The sequence below is a fragment of the Somniosus microcephalus genome, chromosome 1, assembly GCF_052327205.1.
Source record: "Somniosus microcephalus isolate GS21.2 chromosome 1, FLI_Smic_1.0, whole genome shotgun sequence".
Classification (NCBI taxonomy): domain Eukaryota; kingdom Metazoa; phylum Chordata; class Chondrichthyes; order Squaliformes; family Somniosidae; genus Somniosus; species Somniosus microcephalus.
In genome coordinates, this window is record NC_140987.1 from 221,407,598 (window position 1) to 221,422,455 (window position 14,858).

At 49.8% G+C, this 14,858-nt stretch overlaps 1 protein-coding gene across 1 annotated transcript in view; it reads left to right on the top strand.

Moving 5' to 3' along the window:
• LOC147124623 (ankyrin repeat and death domain-containing protein 1A-like) overlaps nucleotides 1-14,858 on the top strand; it is a 161,037-nt gene that overhangs the window by 33,972 nt on the left and 112,207 nt on the right. The window lies entirely within an intron of this gene.

Sequence of the window (14,858 nt, forward strand, 5' to 3'; positions counted from 1 at the left end):
CCTTCCTCCCCTTCTTAAAGGGGAGGGGCCTTGCGCAGTGCGACCCGGGGCCCAGCTGGGCTCCAGGGATCGGGAGAGCCGGCACTCTGCAGGGGCGCCGTTCCGGAGGCCGGGGACGGGAGCGCAGGCAGGTGCTGGCAGGCGGCCAGTAACAAAAATGGCTGCCCTGCACCTCGCCTTTAAATTGCGCCTCCCCGGCCGCAGGAAGGCCCCCCTGACCCCATCAGACATAGCGTCCAGTGGTAAGCCGCAGGTAGGCCCCCCTGACCCCATCAGACATAGCGTCCAGTGGTAAGCCGCAGGTAGGCCCCCCTGACCCCATCAGACATAGCGTCCAGTGGTAAGTCAGGGGGCACTAACGGGACGCACAAAGCAACCCAATTTTCCCCCTAAGTCTTTATTAAACAGACAATACAACTAAACAGACAATACAACATAGCTGATTACCTGACCATGGTAAAGGATAACAAACTGAGAAGAACCTTGACAAGGTACAGACTTAGCGAACATAGCCTAGCGATCGAAAAAGGCAGACACAGGCAGACCAGGCTGCCAAGAGAAGACAGGATATGCTCTCACTGCAGTCAGGGAGTAGTGGAGACAGAGATGCACTTCCTCACAGCCTGTGGAAAATATCAGGACATCAGGGAGAATTTCTACCAAAAATTCTCACAAATATGCCCTGAATTCAGAAATCTGAATGACAACCAAAAACTCCCATTCCTACTGGGAGAGGAGAGAAGCTGTGTAACACTGGCGGCACACTATGTTACAGCTTGCCATGAACAGAGGGACAACCAGTAAACTAAGAAATGAATATATATAAACAATGCGAATGTATATTTATACACTCAGGGATATACCTGTTTATACACTGTATGAATAGAACTGCGTTTATGTGCTCAACCATAAATGTATATTGATGCTTTGGCAACATAAGATGTAACTTATCATGCCAATAAAGCGATTTGAATTGTGAATTGTGAATTGTGAATTGGTAAGGCTGTAACTTAATGTTTATTCTATCGTTACATTCTTGTGCACAGTAGCAAATTTGCAGAATTGCAAATGTTAAACTAATCAATATTAGGAACTGTACTGTATCAGAACTTGGATTTAGTGCAGATTATCTCTGTGTGTGTAATGAGGGTATGGTACAACAAGGATGTTCTTTTGTTTCCCCATTCATTTTTATTTCCCCCCTCTTATCTTCAGCATCCCTCCAGTGATATAGGAGTTGTCTTTTGTAGAGATACAAGGGTGCCTGTAGCCTTTGGTATCTCGTCCAAGTGGCCATTCTTTATTTATTATCCTGCACAGTGTAAGCCAATGGGATATTAGATCGTGGAGGGCATCACAATCAAGCCTGATGCTGTCCTCACCTGATTTGAATTCATGTGCATTTCCCAGCAGAGCCCCTGGATAGCAATTGGAAGGGGGAAATACTGCTAATTTTTCTCCTCCCTAACCCTTGGTTGCCCCAACCCCTTCAAGCCGCTTCCCGGCTGAGATGGATTAACTCAAAACAGGATAAACTTAATTCTGGAATTCAGAACCTCGGACTTTTTGGTCAGTTTGGCTCTATGTTATAGCAGGTGGTGCTTTTACCCACTAGGTCAACGGGGCACAATAGAAAGGCTCTGATAGCTTACTCCATTGCTTTATAGTCATTTGAACTCAACTGTATTTAGCTTTTTAAAAATGATACTTGTGAAACTAACAATGGGTGTGTAAATAATTTTCACCTTCCACGAAGATGACAAAAACATTGAGATTATGGGGGCGATTTTCCCAGCCTTGAGGAGGCGGGACAGTTGGCAAAATGGCAAAAACTGAGGGCGGGTTTGGAACCCGCCTCCAACCCACTTCCGCGCAATTTTGCCAGAGGCGGTTTTGATGGCTGCGATTCGGTCCCACTTCCACCAGTTGGGAGAGGTAGTTAAGACCCTTAAATAGTAGTTAAGGGCCTCTATAATCCTATTTTGACAGGCCTTCGTTATGTTACCACATTTTCAGCATGTTGCACGACCCTCCTAAACCACGCCAGCTAATCCTGGTGGGTTGACAAGTGGGTGGCCTCCTCACAGCTGTACCTCCACCATTAAAATGGAGCTTTCATCAGAGAGCAGTTGCAGGTGGCAGAACTTTTGTTCCAAAGGTCTTTCAGCAATTTTAACAGGCCTACCAAAGTCGGAGGTGCTGCAGCTTCTATCTCTCAACTGTGGGACCTCCTTGGAAGACCCTCTCCCCACTTGGACTGAGCGCTTCCCCAATGGAGGTATCTGCCAGCAGCATGGGAACCATTTATTTCCTTTCACCATGGAGCTCAGATTCGGATGAGGAGCAGCCACGGCAGCAGCAGAACCAGGCAGCTCAGCAGCAACAGCAGCAGGAGCCCCAACCTCCTGCTCACCCACCTGATGCTGCACAGGGTAGAAGGCGCCAGCGCATGGAAGCACGTCGTGCAAGGAATGCACTCATCCTGGCCAGATTTGCATAGGTTGCCCATTGTGGCACATGTACTTGGCTCCTTCTTAACACATGATAGACAATGGACATGACTCTCTGGCCTCCTTTCACTCTGACCACCAACCTAACCACACAAGTGTCGCGGAGCCCGCAATGTGGAGCTGCCTAAGCCGGAATAACAGATGCCATCACACCAACAGTTTGTCATCACCTAATTTTAATACATTCCCACAGGGATGGCATTTCATCAATAAACAGAAGCAATCACCCAATCTGCACACAGATCTGGAGGTTATATCCCTTGCCAGCTGGACCCACACAGCCTTGGTTTCTTTGGGAGGCCTCTTCCTCCCAGATGAGGGGAAGAGCACCTCCCCGCTAGCTCTCGCCCCCTCAGCCAGCATACCCAGCACCTCATCCGAGCACCTCGGGGAGGCCCTTGCCTTGGAGCTGGCCATTCTTCAAGGAGATAACAGCTTGGAGGTGATGCAGCATTGACCAAAAACCAGTGGAATGAGCCAAGGCAGCGAGCAGCCCTTAAATGAAGCTGGATAAGTGACGTCAGCAGAGGCGAGTTTCAGTCCCAAAACACTAATTGGCCCAGGGCAACCCACACCTCTAAAATCAACTGGCCAATTAGGGGAAAATCGCTAAAAACCCTGAAACAACGCGATGATGTCATCACGTTGGTCACGTGGTGCCCCGAGTGGCGGGAAACGTGATGACATCATGACGTCAGAGGTGGGAGGTTCTGGGTTCAGACCTCGTGGAACAAGCTACTGTATAGACCTGTTTGCTGTTGCTCCTGAATGTTTTTGTTTTGTTCACCAGTTTAATTAAATTCGGTTAATTTACTGAACTGACTCGACCTCAGTGATTTAGATAGGAATCCGTCGATTCCTACATTGGTGACCCCGAAGCTTCGCAGACGATTTTCGCGGAAGCAAGCTTGAGAACAAGATGGATGTAAGTGCAGCGAGTTTGAAGCTCCCTCAATTTTGGGAACAACAGGCAGCCTCCTGGTTCGTTCAAGCGGAGGCTCAGTTCCAACTGCGAAACATAGTGCTGGATCAGACCCGTTACCTTTATGTGGTCTCCGCACTGGACAGCTCGACGGCTTCCCGCATTATCAGCCTGCTGGAGACCCCGCCTGTGGAGAACAAGTACGAAACGCTCAAGCCGCGCCTCATGCAAGTATTCGGTCTCACAAAGGCAGAGCGCGCACGACGCTTGCTCGCACTCCCCGGGTTAGGCGATGCTAAGCCTTCCGAGTTGATGAGCCACATGCTCACCCTCCTCGGGTCTGAGCCGCAGTGTTTTATATTTCGTGAACTGTTCCTGAACCAGCTCCCTGAGCAGGTACAAGCAGCCCTGGCCAGGTCGACGGCTACGGACGGTGTGGTGCTCGCGGCCGAAGCCGACACCATTTACGCGGTGATGCAACAGTATTGTGCCACCTTGACGCGCCCCGCCTCCAAGAACCCCGCCTCGGCACCTCCACAGACCGGCCTTTGCTACTACCACGCCCGTTTCGGTCAGAAAGCCAGATGCTGCCGACCCCCGTGTAAATTCGTGCTGCCGGCACCGAGAAAGCAGCAACACCGATTGCGCGACTGGAAGGGAAGCCCTGAGGTCGGTTTCGCCTCCACAATGACAGTTGGTGATTCCGGGAAATTGTTGTACATCACCGACTCCATTTCGGGCCGGCGTTTCTTATGCGACACGGGCGCTCAGTGCAGCATCCTCCCCGCTTCGGTTCTCGACGTCCGATCTGGGTGGCGCGGTTCTCCACTACAGGCCGCCAATGGCAGCGCCATCCGTACGTACGGGAAGTGGCGTATCCGATTGTGTCTTGGCGGCCAACTCTTCCACTGGGAGTTTATCACCGCCACGATACCACTGGCAATCCTCGGTGCCGATTTTTTCTGCATGTATGACCTACTGGTCGACGTATGTAATCGCCGCCTGATCCATGCCGCCTCACGAGCCCCCATCCCCTGTTTTCGGGGCTCCGGCGCGACCCACGCAGTTGCCCGCACCGAGTTGCCGCCCGACGAGTTCGCCCGCCTGCTCAAGGAATTTCCGGAGCTCGCTCGACCCACTTTCTCTGCGACGACCGCCAAACACGGTGTTGAACACCACATCGCGACGACTGGCCCCCCGGTTTACGCCCGGGCTCGGCGATTAGGGGCCAGTAAACTCGAGGCCGCAAAGGCGGAATTCGCCACTATGGAGCGGTTGGGCATCGTTCGCCGATCTGATAGTCCCTGGTCGTCTCCACTGTGGTGTATGTAACCTGTTCCACCTTAAGAGAACTTAAGTCTGTTCCACCTTAAGAGATGTACTACTTTCTCTGGCTGCTGTATACGTAATACCGGTGGTGACCACCGGTATATAAGCACTGTGTAGTAATATTGTATTTTAGTATAGTCCTGACCTCTAACCAGTAAAGACCTGTTGAACTTTAATCTTGTAGTCTGTGTTAGTAATTACAACTAGAACACACAGACTTAACAGTGGCGACGAGTCCGATTCTTACCCTGCGGCAGTTTATATCCACGGCGGCTTCGTCCACAGAACGGACGTCGAAGAGAGGCTTCCACCCTCATCACCCTGCTGGAAGACACGGCGCGCGGCAGACATCGAGATACCAGAGTGCAGAAGACATCCTGAACTTGAAGCCTCCATCAGCGGCTGTCAGCTATCTTCTTTCTTCCTCGGTGGTGGGTAAGCCGGGCAGCGACGCGACCAGAAAGTCGGCCGTGTTGGCTGTACAGACGGGGAGGGAAGATGGAGGAATAAGGGCGGTGAGATCGATCGCGACCGGAGATAAGGGCCGGGCCACATTCGGGCCGAAAGGCGCAGCGCGGGGAGATCGATCGCGGCTGGTGATAAGGGCCGGGCCGCATTCGGGCTAAAAAGGCGCAGCGTCTGGGGCAACTGAAGGCGCGAGAGCCGCGGTGAAGCGGAGACAGCGTCGGGGGACGGGTGAAGACCGCCAAGCGCGGGAAAACCGCCATTTTGTAGGCGGAGGACGAAGACAAGCGCGGGAAGCCGCCATCTTGGATAAAAATAAAAATAAATTAAATTACAACGATGCCTAAACATGGGAACATTAATACCTTTGATAGCGACATCGAAGATTGGGCCATGTATGTAGAACGCATACAAAATTATTGTAAAGCAAATAAAATTCCAGATGAAGAGAAAGCACTAACATTATTAAACTTAATGGGTGCGAAGACATACGGGCAATTGAAACACCTTTTATCACCAGATGAACCGGCGGATAAGACGTTCGAGGAGATTGTTACTGTCCTGAAAAATCATCTAAACCCCACGCCGCTGATGCTAGCGGAACGATTTAAATTTTACAGCAGAAGGCAGCTGAAGGATGAAAGCAATGCTGAATATTTAATGGAATTGCGTAAGCTAGCAAAGTACTGTCAGTTTGGAACGAGAGGTGCTACGAGATAAATTTGTGTGTGGTTTATTAAAAGAAGATACACAAAAGCGACTGCTCGAGGAGAATGAACTGACGCTTGAGAAACGTCCTTCGAGCAACAAGCCAGGAGAACCAGGGAAGGTTCGCATCTGTGGAGATTTCAAAATCACCGTTAATCCGGTGCTTCACACGGTGCAGTATCCGCTTCCGTGGATTGAGGATATTTTTGCTTCGTTGTCTGGCGGGAAACACTTCACCAAGATAGACCTGGCGCAGGCGTACTTGCAGATGGAGGTTGAAGAAGAGTCACGCCAATACCTCACGATCAACACGCATCGAGGTTTGTACCGGTACAATAGGCTGGTTTTTGGAGTGGCATTGGCTCCAGCAATTTGGCAGAGGGCCATGGAGCAGGTATTACAGGGAATTCCAGGCACACAATGTTACCTGGATGATATTCTGATTACAGGTGATGGTGATGAAGAACACCTCGCAAACTTGGAACTGGTGCTCAACAGACTGAAAGAGTATGGACTTAGAGTTAATCGGCAGAAATGTGAGTTCTTCCAGAAGCGGATCTCGTACTGTGGTCATGTCATTGACCGGGAGGGGCTTCATAAGTCTCCTGACAAGATAGAGGCAGTTGTAAAGGCTCCCGCTCCGGATAATGTCTCTCAGTTGAGGTCGTTTCTAGGATTGATTAACTATTACCATAAATTTCTACCAAATCTATCCACGGTACTGTACCCGCTAAACACTCTTTTACAGAAGGGGGTACCATGGGAATGGAGCGAAAACTGTAAGAAGGCATTTCGCAAAAGCAAAGAATTGATCACCTCAGAGGAAGTGTTGGCTCACTTCAACCCGACACTGCCTATTCGGTTGGCTTGTGATGCTTCTCCATATGGTATTGGGGCAGTACTCTCACACAAGTTGCCAAATGGCATGGAAAGGCCAGTCGCGTTTGCATCCAGATCATTGACCTCCGCTGAGCGCAACTATGCGCAGATCGATAGGGAGGCTCTCAGCCTTGTATGGGGAGTGAAGAAGTTTAATCATTACCTGCAGGGCCAAAAATTCACACTTCTGACAGACCATCAGCCGTTGGTATCCATTTTTAACCCTAAGAAGGGTGTTTCAGTGATGACAGCACAGCGTCTCCAGAGATGGTCCCTTTTCCTAGGGGCACATCAATATCAAATAGAATTCAAAGGTACGAAGCAGCATGGCAATGCTGATGGGCTGTCGCGCCTGCCACTACCTGAAGAAGAAGAAACGACGAAAGTTGACCCTGTTGAGTTATTTCATTCGACCATCATCGAGTGTTTACCAGTCACCAATGCAAGTATTGAAAGAGAAACCAGGAACGACCCGACACTGTCCAGAGTCTACGAGGTGACAGTGAAAGGATGGCCAACACGTGGTGATCCTCTGTTACCGGCATTCTCGGCAAGGCGAGACCAGCTGTCCGTCTGCCATGGTACTTTGATGTACGGGACAAGAGTGATTATTCCTCCCAAGTTAAGGGAAAGAGTTCTAAAAGAACTGCATGAAGGTCATCTGGGGGGAGTTAAGATGAAAAGTCTTGCTAGGGCTTATGTATGGTGGCCGGGTATTGACCAACAGATAGAGGAGTTGACGAAAAGCTGCGCTGGGTGCCAAAAAGTGCAAAATGCACCTCCGATCGCACCACTACACCCATGGGAATGGCCTTCAGCCCCATGGCAACGCGTACATATTGACTTTGCTGGTCCATTCATGGACTCCATGTTCCTAATTGCGGTGGACGCACATTCCAAATGGCCAGAAGTGATCAAGATGAATACCACTACTTCAGAAAAGACAATTGCGGTGTTAAGAACAATATTCGCAAGGAACGGATTGCCAGAACAGATCTGTTCGGACAACGGACCACAGTTCGTGTCGGAAGAATTCCAAAAATTCTTAAAGAAGAATGGGGTGAAACATTATACCTCTGCCCCATATCATCTGGCGACAAACGGGTTGGCCGAGAGATTTGTCCAAACATTCAAAAAGGCAATAAAGGCCATGAACGATGATCAGATTCCGCTACAGCACAAGGTGGACAATTTCCTAATGGCATATCGAAACGCCGCTCATGCAGTGACTAACCAAAGTCCTGCCATGATGTTTTATAACAGGAGGTTGCGGTCCAGGTTGGACTTGTTAAAACCAAATGTGCGGAGGGAAGTGGAAAACAAACAGTTCCGGCATATTAATAACAAGACCACTCGAAGTTTCGACGTAGGACAACCAGTGTTGGCAAGGGGCTATGGAAACGAAAAATGGCAGTCCGGAACAATTCGGGCCAGACAAGGACCTCTAATGTACACAGTAGATATTGGTAACAATGTGATAAGGTGTCATGCGGATCAACTGGTAGAATCGAGAGCAAGGGTCGAATCCATGGTTGCGACAGAGACAACTGTGGAAGACGTTAATGAACCTGAAGCATCTACCTCGGCAGGGAATGTACCTGAGGATGATAACACCCAATGCATGGGAGACCAACTAGAGGAGTCACCTCAGCAACAGGAATCAGAGACCACTGAAAGGCGTTATCCAAACCGAATCAGAAGGCCTCCTGAGAGACTGAACCTTTGAACTGTTTATACCTGAAGTTATATATGTATATATGTTATTATGTTATGTTAAATGGGGATATGACTGTTAAGCTAAAAAGGGAGGATTGTGGTGTATGTAACCTGTTCCACCTTAAGAGAACTTAAGCCTGTTCCACCTTAAGAGATGTACTACTTTCTCTGGCTGCTGTATACGTAATACCGGTGGTGACCACCGGTATATAAGCACTGTGTAGTAATAATTGTATTTTAGTATAGTCCTGACCTCCAACCAGTAAAGACCTGTTGAACTTTAATCTTGTAGTCTGTGTTAGTAATTACAACTAGAACACACAGACTTAACATCCACTACACATCGTGTCAAAGCCCGGCAGTGGGTGGTGGCCCTGTGGTGATTATCGGCGCCTCAACGAGGTCACAACTCCAGACCGGTACCCGATACCGTATATTCAAGATTTTTCCGCCCATTTGGCCGGCACGTCGTGGTTCTCCAAGATCGACCTTGTCCGCGGATACCACCAAGTGCCCGCCCACCCTCAGGACGTCCAGAAAACGGCGGTCATTACCCCATTTGGCCTTTTTGAATTTTTACGGGTGCCTTTCGGGCTTAAAAATGCGGCGCAGGCGTTCCAACGCCTCATGGATTCGGTGCTCCAGGATCTCAAATTCCTTTTCGTATACCTCGATGACATCCTCATCGCCAGCACGTCAAAGGAAGAACACCTACGTCACCTGCGCGTCCTTTTCCACCGTCTCCAGGAGCATGGCCTTATAGTTAACCCAAACAAGTGCCAATTTGGACTGAGGCAGATCGATTTTCTGGGCCACTGCATCACCGCGGAAGGGGCACTGCCACTCAGGGCGAAAGTGGCAGCCGTCGCGGCGTTCCCACGGCCGCAATCCATCAAGGGGCTTCAAGAATTCCTTGGTGTAGTGTATGTACCCGTCTACCTTTAAGAGAACTATTGTATGTAACCGTCCACCTTTAAGAGAACTACTTTAGGTGTTGCACTACTTTGTTGGCTTCTGTATACTGTAATACCGACGGTGACCACACCGGTATATAAGTGCTGTGTCAGGATTTATTGGGCAGATTCGCCCTGACCTTCGAATAGTAAAGTCCTGTTTTAAGTTACTCTGGTAGTCTGTGTATTAATTAACTAAACAACCCACAGACTTTACAGTGGCGACGAGTCCGATCGTACCCTGCGGCAACAATACTTCCGAAGCAGTTAACGAGCGTCGAGAAGAGGCAACCACCCTCGTCATTCTGCTGGGAGAAAACTCGAGTCTGCAGAGCTGGAAAGGAGGAAGAATTCAGAGACAAAGACTTCCATCAGCAACAGGCACTGACTGTCCCTTCTGCCACGGTGAGGAGTGAGCCGATCAGCACGAGAAGCAAGCCGGCCATGGTGACTGTGAGTAAGGGAAAAGTAAAAAGAATAACCGGAGGATAAGGGCGGTGCACTCGACCACGGTCGAGGGGGAAAGGAGCCGGACAGAAGTCGGGCCCAGAGGTGCTGAGACTGGGGCAGCGTGGAACAAGGAAGCCGGGGTACAGACAGGCTGGGGATGCAACGGCGTCGTGAGACAGCTAGACCGCGACTGGCGGAAAAGGCCGGGCAGCAACCGAAGCCACGAAGCGCTGCGACTAGGAGCGTAGGCGCGGGAAGATATAAAAACTCAGCCGCAGCCGGGGAGGGAAGCACCGGACTGCGAGAGGGCTGGGAGGCGCGATTGGGAGCCGAGCGAGCGGGAGAGGCAGAGCCGACCAAGGGAGACTGAGCGAGAGCCAGTCCAGCGGCTGAAACTGTTCGCCGTCAACGGGGTGTACCCAGCGCCGGTAGAGCCGAGCGAGCGGGAGAGAGACAGAGCCCGAGCAAGGGGAACTGAGCAAGAGCCAGCCCAGCGGCTGAAACTGTTTGCCGTCAACGGGGCGTACCCAGCGCCGGTTGCCCTGCCGAGAAAAGGGAAAGCACTGAAGCCGACACGCAGGCTGTGAACCTGAAAGCCAGCGGCCGTCGCCCGTGGGGAAAGTGTACCCCTCCCGCCAGGGGAAGAAACGCGGGAAGCCGCCATTAGGCGGAGAAGAAGACAGAAGCGGGGAACCGCCATTGAAGTGGGCGGGGAGAGAAGATAAGCGCGGGAAACCGCCATTTTCGCGGGAACCGCCATCCTGAAGAAAAGAAAAAAAAAGAAAATTTAAAGAAATAATCCGTGGTGTTATCAGGAAGAGAGGAAGATGCCTAAGCGTGGTAACATCAACGATTTTAATTCCGAGGTAGAAGACTGGGCCACGTATGTGGAACGCATTGAGATCTATGGTGAGGCCAATAAAATAGAAGAAGATGACAAAGCTATAACCTTGCTAAACTCGATGGGCGCGAAGACATACGGGCTCTTGAAGCATCTACTAGCACCAGCTAAACCGGCGGATCAGACTTTCGATGATATTGTTGCTGTCCTGAAGGATCATTTTAACCCCGCACCACTGATGTTAGTGGAACGATCAAAATTTTACGCGAGAACGCAACGGAAAGAGGAAAGCAACGCGGAGTACCTGATTGAACTGCGTAGGCTAGCGAAACACTGTCAGTTTAGGGAAAATCTGGCAGAGGCACTCAGAGACAAATTCGTGTGCGGAATGTCGAAGGAAGAAACACAAAAACGACTGCTCGAAGAGAACGATCTTACACTTGATAAGGCTGTCCTTATTGCTGCATCGAACGAAGCCGCAGCGAAAGGAACGGTGGAAATGCAGCTAAAGGCAGCGGCACTCAGTGTGCAGCAAATTACTTCGGGTACAACGAAATGCTATCGTGGGAAGACAACACACGACCAGAACCAATGCTGGTTTAAAAACCAGGAATGTAGGAAATGTGGCAAGCTCGGTCACATAGCTAAGGTATGCCGGTCAGGAAAGAAGACCAACAATAATGAGTCACCACAAAAGAGGTACAGGAAGGTAAATGAGGTGACTAGGAAGAGTCCAGATGAACAGAATTCGGACTCAGACTCCAACAGCAAGGCACTGGGTAGTCTGAGGAGTCATAATGTGAGTAAAGAAGCTGACCGACAAGCTATCTGGATCACACTACAGATTGCAAAAGTCCAAGTGAAAATGGAAGTGGACACCGGATCGGCGTTGATGGTCATGAATAAGCATGATTATAAAAAGTTATTCAAGCATATTCCCCTACGGGATACGGAACTAGTATTGCAGACATACACGGGGCACAAAGTATACCCCATCGGAAAGATAGAAGTCAAGGTGAGATACAAGGACAAAGATCACCAAAGGATGGACCTGTATGTGTTGCCTGAGGGAGGTCCACCACTTCTGGGACGGGAGTGGATCAGGAAAATAAAGATAGACTGGCATTCACTAAACACAGAAATCACAGAAATCACAGAAACCACACAGTGCAGATAGAGGCCATTTCGGCCCATCGAGCCTGCACCGACACATATCCCACCCGATCCCCGTGACCCCTACACCAACACATATCCCACCCTATCCCCGTAACCCCACGTATTTAATCCCCCTAACACTAAGGGTCAATTTATCATAGCCAATCAACCTAACCCGCACATCTTTGGACTGTGGGAGGAAACCGGAGCACCCGGAGTAAACCCACGCAAACACGGGGAGAATGCGGTAGATTCCGGAAAGGAAGATGTCAAACCTGAACGGTTGTCCAGAATATTGGACGAAGCTAAAGAGGTATTCCAGCAAGGACTGGGAACACTGCGAGGAATCAAAGCAAAGGTTAAGATTGCAGAACATGCAAGCCCAAAATTTTTCAAAGCCAGATCGGTACCTTACGCGATACGACCTGCTGTGGAGGCAGAACTGGAAGAACTTGAACGATCAGGGGTACTGTCAAAAGTGGACTGGAGTGAGTGGGCCACGCCCATTGTTCCCGTCATGAAGTCTTCACCAAGTAACAAGCCAGGGGGACCGGGGAAGGTCCGCATCTGCGGTGACTTCAAGATCACAGTGAATCCGGTGCTTCACACGGTACAATACCCGCTTCCGCGGATTGAAGACATCTTTGCTTCGTTGGCTGGAGGGAAACACTTCACCAAGATAGACCTGGCACAGGCATACTTACAAATGGAAGTCGAGGAAGAGTCGCGTCAGTACCTCGCCATCAACACACACAGAGGCTTGTATCGTTATAATAGACTGGTTTTTGGGGTAGCTTCGGCTCCAGCAATTTGGCAGAGGGTCATGGAGCAGGTATTACAAGGAATTCCAAGCACGCAGTGTTACTTAGACGATATCCTGATTATGGGACAAGACGAGAAAGAACACCTCACAAATTTGAAACTGGTGCTCACTAGGTTGAAGGAATATGGCCTTCGAGTTAATCGCAAGAAATGTGAGTTCTTCCAAAAACGGATCTCGTACTGCGGTCATGTCATTGACCGAGAGGGGCTGCACAAGTCACCTGACAAGATAGAAGCTGTCGTGAAGGCCCCCGCTCCGGAAAACGTATCACAGTTAAGATCATTCTTGGGGTTGATTAATTATTATCACAAGTTTCTGCCGAATCTATCCACGGTGCTGCATCCGCTGAACGCTCTGTTGCGGAAAGAAGTACCATGGAAGTGGAGTGAGGAATGTAAAAAGGCCTTTCGCAGAAGCAAGGCGTTGATTACCTCTGAAGAAGTGTTGGCTCATTTCAACCCAACGTTACCTCTTCGTCTAGCTTGTGATGCTTCCCCCTATGGAATTGGAGCAGTACTTTCACACAAGTTACCAAATGGCTCGGAAAGGCCAGTGGCATTCGCGTCCCGATCATTGACCTCCGCGGAGCGAAATTATGCTCAAATAGATAGGGAGGCCCTCAGCCTTGTGTGGGGCGTAAAGAAATTCAATCATTACCTGCAGGGCAAGAAGTTCACATTACTGACAGACCACCAGCCGTTGGTGTCCATATTCAACCCTAACAAGGCCGTTTCCACCATGACAGCGCAAAGGTTACAGAGGTGGTCCGTGTTACTTGGGGCACACCAATATGACATCGAATACAAAAGGTCCAAACAGCATGGGAATGCTGATGGGTTATCGCGCTTGCCATTGCCGATAGTAGAAGAAGCAACTACAGTGGATCGGGTAGAGATGTTCCACTCATCCATAGTGGAATGTCTACCAGTAACAAATTCGATGATCGAAAACGAAACAAGAAATGACCCGACTCTCTCACGAGTCTATGATTTAACGGTGGAGGGATGGCCAGCACAGGGCGAACTAACGCTGCCAGCATTTTCGCAGAGAAAAGAACAGCTGTCAGTGTGTCGAGGAACCCTGATGTGTGGATCTAGAGTGGTGATTCCACCCAAACTTCAACAGAAGGTGTTAAAGGAGCTGCACGAGGGACATCTGGGTGGAGTGAAAATGAAGAACCTAGCAAGAGCGTTTGTGTGGTGGCCAGGCATTGATGGGGACATCGAAGAAATCACTAAGAGCTGTCTAGGATGCCAGAAGGTCCAAAACGCGCCACCACAGGCTCCTCTGCATCCATGGGAGTGGCCCTCATCTCCTTGGCAAAGGGTACACATCGACTTTGCTGGTCCATTTATGGACTCAATGTTTCTAATAGCGGTGGATGCACACTCCAAGTGGCCGGAGGTAATAAAGATGTCCACCACCACCACGGAAAAAACCATCACAGTGTTAAGGACCATCTTTGCTAGAAATGGGCTGCCGGAACAGATCTGTTCTGATAATGGACCGCAATTTGTGTCCGAAGAATTCAAGAAATTCTTAAAGAGCAATGGGGTTAAGCACTACACGTCAGCCCCATACCATCCCGCCTCCAATGGATTGGCTGAAAGGTTTGTCCAGACTTTCAAGAAGGCCATAAAGGCCATGGGTAATGAAGCCATTAACTTACAACATAAGGTGGATAGCTTCTTGTTGGCGTACAGGAATGCAACACATGCGGTCACAAATCAAACTCCCGCCATGATGTTTTTTAATAGACGACTAAGATGCTGGCTGGATTTGCTTAAGCCAAACGTCAGAAGGGACGTAGAGAACCGGCAATTCCAGGGCATGAATGAAAGGCCAACTAGATCTTTTCAGATAGGTCAACAAGTTTTGGCCCGGGACTACCGTACCGAGAAATGGCAGCCTGGAACTATTGGAAAAAGGCTAGGGCCGTTGATGTATACGGTGGACATTGGGGACAGTATAATAAGACGCCATGTTGACCAGATCATAGGGTCAGCCACAAATGGCCAACCTACTCCACCACCTTACACGGTTAATGTTGAGACAGAGATACCCAGAACACCTACCTCTGATCTGGTAATACTGGAATCAGATGAAC